The following is an 11,957-nucleotide window of genomic DNA, read 5'->3' as shown; positions in this document are numbered from 1 at the left end:
CGAAGCAATTAATTGTGCAAATTATATAATCAATCGCACTCCTACTAAGGTTCTAAAGAATATCACTCCAGAAGAAGCTTGGAGTTCCATTAAACCAGATGTAAGTCACTTTCGTGTTTTTGGAAGTGAAGCATGGGCCCATATTCCAGATGAAAAGCATAAAGCTTTAGAACCTAAGAGTGAGAAATGTACTTTTGTTGGATATTCTGAAGATGTAAAAGGTTATAGACTTATTCCATTTAAGTCCAAAAATGTTATCATTAGAAGAGATGTAAAATTTGATGAAAATAAATCGGCCTGCGAGCCTAGTCCGGCGGATGTGCCACCTCTTCCTATCTCTTCTACTTTTGAAAACATTTCTTCTTCAGATGATGAAAGTGAGGATGACAATCCTCCCCCACCTTCTCAGGATCCTCAACTTCCAAGATGGGTCCGTGCTACTCGGGATGCAGCAGGTGATCTTGCCGGTGATCCTACAGATCAGCGACGTACACGTTCTCAGTTTGAAAGAGCCTCTTCTTTACTGGCTCAAGCTCCAGTAAATCATGATCCTGACACTTTTGCAGAAGCTTCAGGCCATCCACATTGGGAAGCAGCTATGAATGAAGAATATCATTCATTGTTGACAAATGATACATGGGATCTTGTTCCTCTACCAAAGGGACGCAAACTTGTTAGATGTAAATGGGTTTACAGAACCAAGTATGGACCAGATGGGAAAGTTGATAAACATAAAGCTCGTCTTGTTGCTAAGGGCTTTTCACAGGTTGAAGGCATTGACTACACTGAAACCTTCTCCCCTGTTGCCAAAATGAACTCTATCCGCCTTGTTCTTTCCCTTGCTGCCTCTTTAAAATGGGAAGTCCATCAGATGGATGTTAAATCTGCCTTCTTGCATGGGGACTTGCATGAAGAAATCTATATGGAACAACCCATTGGCTTCATCCAAACAGACTCCAGCCTTGTATGTCGACTTAAGAAATCTCTTTATGGTCTCAAGCAAGCTCCTCGGGCTTGGTATGCCAAAATGGATAGCTTTCTTTTAGAATCTGGCTTTTCTAGGTGTTATTCTGACAATACTGTCTACACCAAGAAAGTGGGCAACTCTCTTATCATCCTTGTTCTTTATGTTGATGATCTTATTCTTACTGGTAGTGATCCCAACCTTATAAACCATGTGAAGTCCAGCCTTAAAAAGAAATTTGAAATGACAGACTTAGGACACTTACACTATTTTCTCGGTCTTCAAGTCTTGCAATCCAAGGAGGGTATTTCCCTTTCCCAGTCCAAGTATGCTTGTGATATTCTTCGTCATTTTCACATGGAAGACTGTAAGCCAGCCCCTTCTCCCTTTCAGTCTGGAGTCAAACTTTCAGTCTCTTGTACTTCTCCTGAAGTTGATGCTACCTTATACCGTCAACTTGTAGGAAAACTCTTGTATTTAACCCATACTCGTCCTGATCTTTCCTTTGCTGTTGGCCTTGTTGCTCGTTTTATGCAAAACCCCCGTGAAAGTCATTGGAAAGCAGCTAAAAGAATACTTCGTTATGTTCGAGGTACAGTACAGTTTGGGATTCATTACAGTGCCAAAGCAGCTCCTCTATTAGTTGGTTTCACTGATTCTGATTGGGCTGGTGACCCTGATGATCGGAAGTCTACTGCCGGTTATGTCTTCACTCTTGGTTCAGGACCTATTACATGGGCTTGTAAGAAACAGGCTGCCATTTCTCTTTCGTCAGCAGAAGCAGAGTATCGTGGTGCCGTGGAAGCTAGTAAGGAAGCCTTGTGGCTTCGTCAGATCCTATCAGAGTTTGGCTTTGAGCAGCAGCATCCAACCACACTTTGGTGTGATAATCAAAGTGCCATTCAGCTATGCAAAGATCCAGTCCAGCATCAGCGCAGCAAACACATTGAACTACACATGCACTTCATCAGAAAGCTCATTCATGACCATGTTCTTGAAGTGCAATATTGTTCAACAGATGATCAGGTTGCAGACATCTTCACAAAGGCTCTCACAGAGGCGAAGTTCACTAAACTTCGATATATGCTTGGAGTTCAGGAAGTTGTCACTAAGGGGGGATAGGCTCTAGTGCCTCCTTCCTTCTCCTATTGTGTCATATTTGTAAATCCTTCAATCCTATCCCAAGTTGTTCTTAAGGGGGGATGTTAGGATATTCCGACACATAGGAAATAGTTAAGTTCAACTTGGTATAGTATAGAGTTAGGTAAAATGTGTTTCTTTACCGTTGTACATTTTGTAACTTACAATCCGACGGTCACGATATGTAGTGATCCGACGGTTCACTCTCTCCTCGGTATTACCGACACTTGATCCGTGGCTTGACACCCGATTGGTCCATGAGTTCTATTTAAAGCGCATGGAGGGTCATTGTTCGGGTAATCCGTGCATGAGAGAAGCTTATGTAAATTTTCATTCTTTGATTAATAAATTGCCTGTAGTAGCCACGTTGGCGCAGGCCGTGGACTGTTTCCCTCTTTGAGGGTTTTAACCACGTCAAAAATACTGGTGTATTGATCTGTGATCTGGTTGTGAGCGGTGTCCTTTTGGTGTTCTTTCTGAGGAACTTACCCTGTAAATTCCTACACCTTGTTACTGGGTTCCAAAGCTTATAAGCCTTTAAACCATCCTTATACCCAATAAAGATGCACTTTTCAGATTTACTATCCAACTTGGTTCATTTCTCCTTTGGAACATGTATATATGCATCACATCCAAATACCCTCAGATGTGAAAGAGAGGGTTTCTTACCAGTCCATACTTCTTGTGGAGTCTTATCCTCCAACGCTGATGAAGATGACCTATTGACCAAGTAACATGCAGTATCCACCGCCTCTGCCCAGAATTCCTGTCCTAACCCGGTACCACTGAGCATGCTTCTTGCCCTTTCCATCAATGTCTTGTTCATTCTTTCTGCGACTCCATTTTGCTGAGGTGTATATGGAGTAGTCTTCTGCCATGCTATATCACACTTCTTACAGAATTCTTCAAATTCCTTGTTGCAAAACTCTCCACCATTATCTGTCCTCAGCACCTTTATCTTCTTCTCTGTCTGATTTTCCACCAGAGACTTAAATTCTTTAAACCCGTCAAAGACTTCAGATTTCTTCTTAAGGAAATATATCCATGTATTCCTTGAGAAGTCATCTATAAATGATACATAGTACATAGACTTACCCAGTGATGGAACCTTCACAGGTCCAAACACATCACTGTGCACAAGCTCTAATATCTGTTTTGCCCTCTTAGCACCATAGGGGAAACTCACCCGATTCTGCTTCCCATATACACAATTTTCACATAAATCAAAATCTAGAGAGCTGTTACTCATACCTTTACCATGAAGTATTCGAAGGCCCTTCTCTCCAATATGTCCAAGCCTTTGATGCCACATCATGGTCTTCTCTCCAGAGACCACTAGATTTTCAGCTCCACTTTCAGGAACTACAGAACTGTTGCACCCATCAACAATGCTACCTTGTAGCTTGTACAAAGTTCCAGTCCGAACTCCCCGCATCAATACTAGTGCTCCCTGAACCATCTTGTAGGTATCCTTCTCGAACACTATTTTTACACCTGCATCATCCAACTTGCTTACATAAATCAGATTTTTTGCCAATGCAGGAATATGCAGAACACCCGTAAGTGTTCTAACCCTTCCACCTTGGAACTTCAACTTTACTTTTCCGCGACCAATGATTCTAGCCTTCCTATCATCTCCTAAGAGGACATCACCACCATTGTATTGCTCATACTCACAGAACCACTCTCTATGGGGAGTGAAGTGAAAGGATGCACCTGAGTCAATCAACCATGCCTCATGATCTACATGTGTACTTGAAGAAGCCAAGTACACATCCCCACCTTCATCTGAGTTGGTTTTCGCCTCTGCAGAAGGAGCATCATCTGATCCCTTTCCTTTATCAGGAGCTTTAGATTTACAGTCCCTTTTGAAGTGCTCTTCCTTTCCGCATTTCCAGCACACCACCTTTACAGGTTTTCCTGGAGATTTAGATCTCCCTCTAGATTTAGATCTCCCACTCGATGACTTATTTTTGTTTCTATTCTGGGACCGTCCTCGTACAGACAAGGCATCACCATTCTGGCTCTCCATATTTTTCCGTCTCATCTCCTCCGTCAGCAAGGCTAAGACTATTTCATCAAACTGCAAAGTAGTTGCATTGCTACCTATTGCAATAACCAAACTATCCCACGAATCTGGTAGAGAACACAAAAAACTGATGCACTTATCTCCATCTGAAATTTTAATATCAACAGATGCTAACTGACTTACCACAGTATTAAATGCGTTTAGATGCTCTGTCACCGAGTCTCCATCTTTCATCCTCAGGTTATACAGCTTTTTCTGTAGGAACAATTTATTCACCAGAGACTTAGATTGGTACAAAGTCCCTAACTTGTCCCACAAAGCCTTCGCCGTAGCTTCCCCTGATACATTCAGCAATACTGAATCTGAGACACACAATCGTATTATGCACTTTTCCTTCCGATCCAACTTCTTCCATTCTTCATCGGTCACTCCCGTTGGTTTAGTACCTAGATCTACCACGATCCACTAATCTTTATCCAACAACAGATCCTCCATCTTGAGTTTCCACAACTCAAAACTCTGACCATTGAACTTCTCGATCTCTATCTTTCCACTGCTCACCATCTTCTTTCACCACCAAAATCGATCTCGCAGATCTCCCACTGAACAGGGTCTACCATAGGCTCGAGCGAAACCCCTCAGCAACAAAGGCGTCCCCTTGAAGCCAAAACAACTCTGATACCAAATGTAGGTTTTAACCCCATACAAAAATTACCTGCATACGAATTCTAAAACACAGAAAATAAACAATGCGAGAGCATAACACATAAAACACATATACACAGAGATTTTCCCTTGGATCCCAAAACCGGGACTACCAGCTTGATTTTTCATTATATTCCTTTCAATGTTACAATACATATTTATACATGCCGAAGCATCCAATACCATGGATCGAAAACCATCGCGTCCAAAACCATGGACCGAAAACCATAGGTAGGTTCGCCCAACCTAATATAGGGTCCAAATTTTTTTTTCCCGGGGCACTGCCTCGGACCCTGTAGAGGGGGGCTACCCGCCCCCCTCAAACCCCCGGACAGGGGGGCCTGCCGCCCTCCCGCTGCGCAATCGGCGCAATGAAGGGGGGGCTCCACCCCTCTATGACCCCCCCGCTGCGCAATCGGCGCAACGAAGGGGGGGCTCCGCCCCCCCTCTAACCCCCCGGTTCACTACATAGGTTAGTCGTGGAAAGAATATAACACAACCCAACAATCATGAAGAAGGTACACTTCCATCAAGTTTATTATGGCATGCTAGATTCGGACATTTAAACTATGACAGTCTCTTCTTATTGAAGAAAAATGGTGTTGCTGGTTTGCCTACAATTCCTAGGAAACTTAAGCAATGTGATGCTTGCATTCTAGGAAAGCATAGTAAACAGTCTTTTCATGATTCACATTTAAGAGCACATAGGAAGCTTGAACTCATTCATTCAGCTTTATGTGGTCCAATGCCTGTTCCTTCTGCAAATGGTAATAAATATATCATGACATTTATTGATGACTACACCAGAATGTGTTGGGTTTATTTATTGAAGAACAAATATGATTCTTTTCAAACATTCAAGAATTTTCATAAATGGATTGAAAATGATGCACAATCTCATATTGGGTCTATTCGCACTGATAATGGAAAATAATACACATCAAATGAATTTGAAAACTTTCTTCGCCAACATGGGATCAAACATCAAACAAATGTGCCTTATAACCCCAACAGAATGGTGTAGCTGAAAGAATGAATAGAACAATCTTGAATATGGTACGATCCATGCTTTTCTTCAAAAATGTAAAGATAATGTTTTGGGCTGATGCTGTTCTATGTGCTGCATATATAAAGAATAGATGTCCCTCTAATGCTATAAGAAACAAGACTCCTTATGAATTGTGGTATGGACATGTTCCTTCGGTAAAACATCTCAGGGTCTTTGGTTCCACCTGTTATGCTTTGATACCAAAGGTACATAGAAACAAACTTGGTGCTAGAAGTCATAAGTGTATCTTCCTGGGGTATTCAAACACCTCCAAAGCATACCGCCTCTATGATGAAGTAAATAAAAAGTTTGTTGTATCTAGAGATGTAATTTTTCTTGAATCATCCAAAACTGACAATGTTGTTGAGCGGCAACTTGATCGCTTGGATAGATTCGCAAAAACAAAATCATTTCAAGAATTTGATAATCAAATTCCACATCTTGAAGGGGGGATTCCTATACTAGATCAACATGTGGAATCTTCTTCTGAAGAACACTCTCCCCCGCATGAAACTCCAACAACGGATGATGCTTTAAGTGATGTAATTGATAGAATTGGGAGACTCAATCTTGATTCAGTCCCAACTCAATCAACAGAGTAGCCTGGACCATCTCAGAAAGGTCCCCCAAAGTGGCTGATGAAGACACTTGAAAGTGTTCATCCTGATGAAATTGGAAAAACAGGAACCAGAAATTCAAACCGACAAAATGGAGGTGATGTAGATGACTCTAATTAACTTGTTGATATGGATGTTTCTTATGATTGTGAATTGAACTTGTCTACAGATTTTGAACCAACTTACTTCAAAGAAGTTGCTTCTCATGATGAATGGAAAGAAGCGATGCAAAAGGAGTATGATGCCCTCATAAAGAACGACACTTTGAAGCTGGTTGATCCTCCATTTGGAACCAAACCAATTGGCTGCAAGTGGGTCTACAAGAACAAGTATAAAGCTGATGGCTCACTTGACAAGCACAAAGCTAGGCTTGTGGCAAAAAGTTTTGCAAAGAAGGAAGGGGTCGATTATGAGGAGACTTTTGCCCCCACAACAAAATGGGCCACCATTCGGACACTCTTTGCACTAGCAGCTCAGAACGGTTGGAAAGTCCATCAAATGGATGTAAAAACTGCTTTCTTGAATGAAGATCTAAAAGAGAATGTTTTTATGTCCCAACTTGAAGGATTTGCTGTGAAAGGACATGAACATAAAGTATGAAAACTTGTGAAGTCCTTGTATGGCCTCAAACAAGCACCGTGAGCCTAGTATGAAAAACTAACTGAGCATCTTCTGAAACTCAATTTCAATCATTTTGATCTTGATGATGAAACTTTATTTGTCAAGAAAGTTGGCAAAACAGTTGTATATCTTGTGGTATATGTAGATGATCTTTTAATGACAGGGAACAATGAAAGCTACATTGCATCCATAAAGAAGGAATTGGGAAAAAGTTTTGAAATGATTGATTTGGGCTATGTTCATTACTATCTTGGCATTGAAGTAACCCAACATCCAAAGTCCATATTTCTTTCTTAAAAGAAATACATTGGAGATTTGTTGAACAGGTTTGGCATGACAAAGTGCAATACTCTTACTACTCCAATGGAACAAAACTTAAAGCTCACATCTATTGAAGGAAAGGAATTTGAGGATGCAACAAAGTGTAGATAGCTTGTAGGAAGTCTCAACTACCTAACTACCACCAGACCAGACATTTCATTTGTTGTTGGAATCCTCTCCAAGTTTATCCAAAAGCCTTGTGAGGGACATTGGTCTGCTGCAAAAACAGTTCTAAAGTACTTGAAGGGAACTCAAGACTTTGTAATCAAGTACACACAGGTGGATGACTTCAGCTTGATCGGATACTCTGATTCAGACTTCGATGGAGACAAAGAAACTAGGGTATCTACTTCAGGATATGATATAAGTCTTGGATCAGGAGCTGTCTCCTGGAGATCACGCAAATAATCAGTTCGAGCAGATTCCACGACAGAAGCAGAATACGTGGCAGCAGCTGAAGCAACAAAATAAATTGTGTGGCTCAGGAAAATTCTTGAAGATTTGCAGGTAAAACAAGTACAATCAAATCCACTCATGATTGACAACACCTCTGCAATAAAGTTGGCCAAGAACCCAAAGTTCCATGATCGAACAAAGCACATCAATACTAAATATCATCTGATTCGACATCATGTTGAGGCCAAAACAATCCATCTCTGTCATTGTTCCACAAATGAGCAAATTGCAGACATCTTCACCAAAGCGCTTGGAAGGGAAAAGCTTGAACGATTCAGAATGACGCTTGGACTCACCAACATCCCTTCAGATTAAGGGGGGGAATGTTGACACTTAATCTTCATGATTGGGTGAATTTATGTAAATAATTAAATTAGGAATGTGAACAGTCATCGGGAGATGAACTGAACAGTCACTCCCTATTGTATATAACAAACACCTACCTAATGGAATAATAAGAATCAGTTTTTCTGCCTGATGGAGTTACTGCCTGGCCTGACACCCGTGTACCCAAGGGAGAGCCCAAATGGTGTCCAGATCTTTAACTTTCAAGAAGTGAAAACTGTACCAATCCTTCATCAACCTGACAATAGTAGGGATGTATCATATTAAAGGGCGCCATTTGGATCCAAGCCAGGTCCTCATCTAGGCATCTTCCATATCAGGAAAATGCCATTTTCCTATTAGAGCACAAGACTGCAGACTAGAAATGTGGTCTGCCAGAGAGACACTATCCAAGAAAATAGCCGACGGAGGTGGAATAATCTTAGCAGGATGGTGATTGTGTTTGTGCCGTGGATGAACATGATCGTCAACCCCGAGGTTCTGTCGATGAGGCTGAGGAATCAGATGATCCGCCAAAGAGGATTGCCAGCAAGATGGTTTGATAGTGCCATAGTGGAGAGCCTCTGCCTCCATGGCAGCCCTCACCATGTCTGATGTGTTAGAGTCGAATGGGAAGATCTCCATGTCAACCGGATGAAAGGAGATCACACCATATGATAGGACGACAAGACAAAGGGATAGGAACAAGATATTTGAATCAATTAGCAGAAGAGAGTAACACCTCGGGATAGTCGATCCTGACACTATATATGGAAAAACTGACCAATGACCTAAACCTCATTTAATGAAAGTACATTCGAGATAAAACCAAATCAAAGACCAGAAAGAGGTAAGATCCTATAATGGGTCTAGGGAATAACGAAACATCTATAGGATGTGACTATCTGACAAAATATTCAAATCCAGAAACAGAAGCACTGTCCGGTAGACTGGGAAGGATTATTTCAAATATGTCCGCACGAGTGAGTACACCTCGGAAAGATCAACGATAGACCATAATTCATAGACTAACTAATATGTAGATATGAGGAATAATCCAGGAAGACAGTGATGGCGAAAAGTAGGTGGATGAGTAAATCCGCACGTACCATCCAGGTACCCCAACCCTCTGGAAATCGAAAATAGAGCTGGCCAAAATCCGACCAAGATTCCGAAAAAATCAGCCGAACTCCCAGAAAAACTAGAGGAATACACACACGCTAGACTAGGCAAGACCAGAAAAAACTTAAGTCTACAAGGAGGAACCAGTGGAACCGATATACGCAAGAATAGATGGAACCGGCAAGACTTAAGTGAAACAAGGAAGAACGATGCAACAACAAAAACAATAACTGCACTTACACCACCAGTGACCGATCTTGATGCTAAAGTCTAAACACGGCCTTGATATAACACAGATATTCAGATACCATGCAATTCTATGACAGAGGTCCATTAAACCATATAGAATTTCCATTAACAGATAAAACTAAAAGGTATAAACTTCCGAAGAAATGAAAAATGTTGCAATGAGGTAAACAGAAACTATGACGATAAGCTTCAGATTCACAAAATCCACATTGTAATGGAAATTAAGCAGGAGCTGTCAAACTGACCTAGAAATATGTAGAAAACTTGTAAAACGCAAAAAGCCGCTGAGAAGTAATGCCGTCTGGTCCAATAACGCCTCGATCCGAAACCTCGAAAGAGCCCAAAGATACAAGGGATGCAAGGAGAAAAGGTGGTCAACTATCAGCAGGTGAGAGCCATAGACGATAGAGTACAGATATCCAATGACCCCGACCCTACGCAGGAGCGTGCAGGTGGATATGAAAAAGAGAAAATACTTCTAAAACCAAAAAAACTACCCCTCCTTATAGTGGACGTCATCAATGTATGAATAATCGATAAGCCAGTACGTAGTCAGTTAGGTGTCTGCCGAAGGACGCAGGTGGATAATTTGAAGGAATGTGTCAAGACAGAAAAAACGTGTCCATAGAAAATGCACCCCCTCCACAAAAATGATTGGCCTCCACAACGGCCCTATCAGGGCGCACCAGGATAGGATAGTCTGGGAAAGTGCGGTAGATGATGCAAATATGGAAGGTGCATGAGACAAAAACAGGAGAAAGAGACAAAACTGGGAAAGTGAGGAACGTGGTCACCACAGGCACCCGACACAGAATCAATAGGGATTCATTCTCATAGCGGTCTCTGCAGAATGAATGCACAGGTAGTCGAGACACCGAATTGGAGGTCTCGGGATCTCAGCATCTTGGAAGCTCGGCTTCTAGTTATGAAATTAAATCTATAAGTTCTATATAACTTGTTCTATGATTAGGTTTTAACATTATAATATTTATATTAAAAATTATTATTTATAATAAAAATAATAATAATAATAGTGAATTTGTTATTATAGTCTTGTAACTAGTTATGAAATTAAATCTATAAGTTTTTTATGTATGCAAGCTTCTGTGATCCATAATGAATTAAACAAAGTCTTTCGGTAGAAATCAAATGAGAGAATTTTTTTGGCCGACGTGTTTTGAACCAACAAGTGTGGATCATCATCAGCACCAGATGAAGAGATAGACCATGGCAAAGGCCTAAATAGAGAGCAATGTAGAGACATAATTTCAAGTAACGGCTATATTTGAACAATAATGTTTAAATTATAATATTAATTTATTAATATATTAAAAACAAATATTATTAAGTAACGACTATATATTAAAAACAAATATTATTAAGTAAAGGTTATATTAAACCGCTAGTTTTTGAAAAAAATATTTAAATAATGATATTATTTCATTAATTTATTAAAAATATTAACAAATATATTAAACTAGTTTTTAAAAAATAATATTTAAATTAATTTATTAAAACCAAATATTACTAGTTCTTGAAAAATAATATTTAAATAATGATATTAATTTATTAAAATATTAATATGTAACGGCTATATTAAACGGCTAGTTTTTGAAAAAAATATTTAAATAATGATATTATTTCATTAATTTAGTAAAAATATTAATAGGTAAATATTAAATTGCTAGTTTTTGAAAAATAATATTTAAATTAATTTATTAAAACCAAATATTACTAGTTCTTGAAAAATAATATTTAAATAATGATATTAGTTTATTAATTTATTAAAATATTAATATGTAACAACTATATTAAATGGCTAGTTTTTGAAAAACAATATTTAAATTAATTTATTAAAACCAAATATTACTAGTTTTTGAAAAATAATATTTAAAGTGTGATATTAGTTTATTAATTTATTAAAAACAAATATTAATAAGTAACTGCTATATTAAATAGCTAGTTTTTAAAATAAATAAATAAATAATCAAAGTCAAACTTTAAAGGAGGGGAGTCAAAAATTATAAAGACTAGTGAAGACACTAATTGAGACAAGATCATTATTTGATAAATAAAATAACTAATGGAAATAAAATAAAATAAATTAAAAATAATTAATGGAAAAATAAATAAAATAAAACAAAATATACACAAGTCAAAACAAATCTATATCTATATCTATATATATATATATATATATATATATATATATATATATATATATATATATATATATATATATAGAAATAAATAATAATTTAGGGTGATGTATTTATGATCTCTTTGCAGTAATAATTTAGGGGGATGTATTTACGATCTCTTTGCGGTAATAATTTAGGGTGATGTATTTACAATCTCTGC

Source organism: Pinus tabuliformis, chromosome 8, assembly GCF_031772625.1.
Source record: "Pinus tabuliformis cultivar Carrire ecotype Pingquan chromosome 8, CPIR1, whole genome shotgun sequence".
NCBI classification, from domain to species: domain Eukaryota; kingdom Viridiplantae; phylum Streptophyta; class Pinopsida; order Pinales; family Pinaceae; genus Pinus; species Pinus tabuliformis.
The sequence above is the reverse complement of the archived record's forward strand: the minus strand, read 5'-3'. Positions refer to the sequence as shown.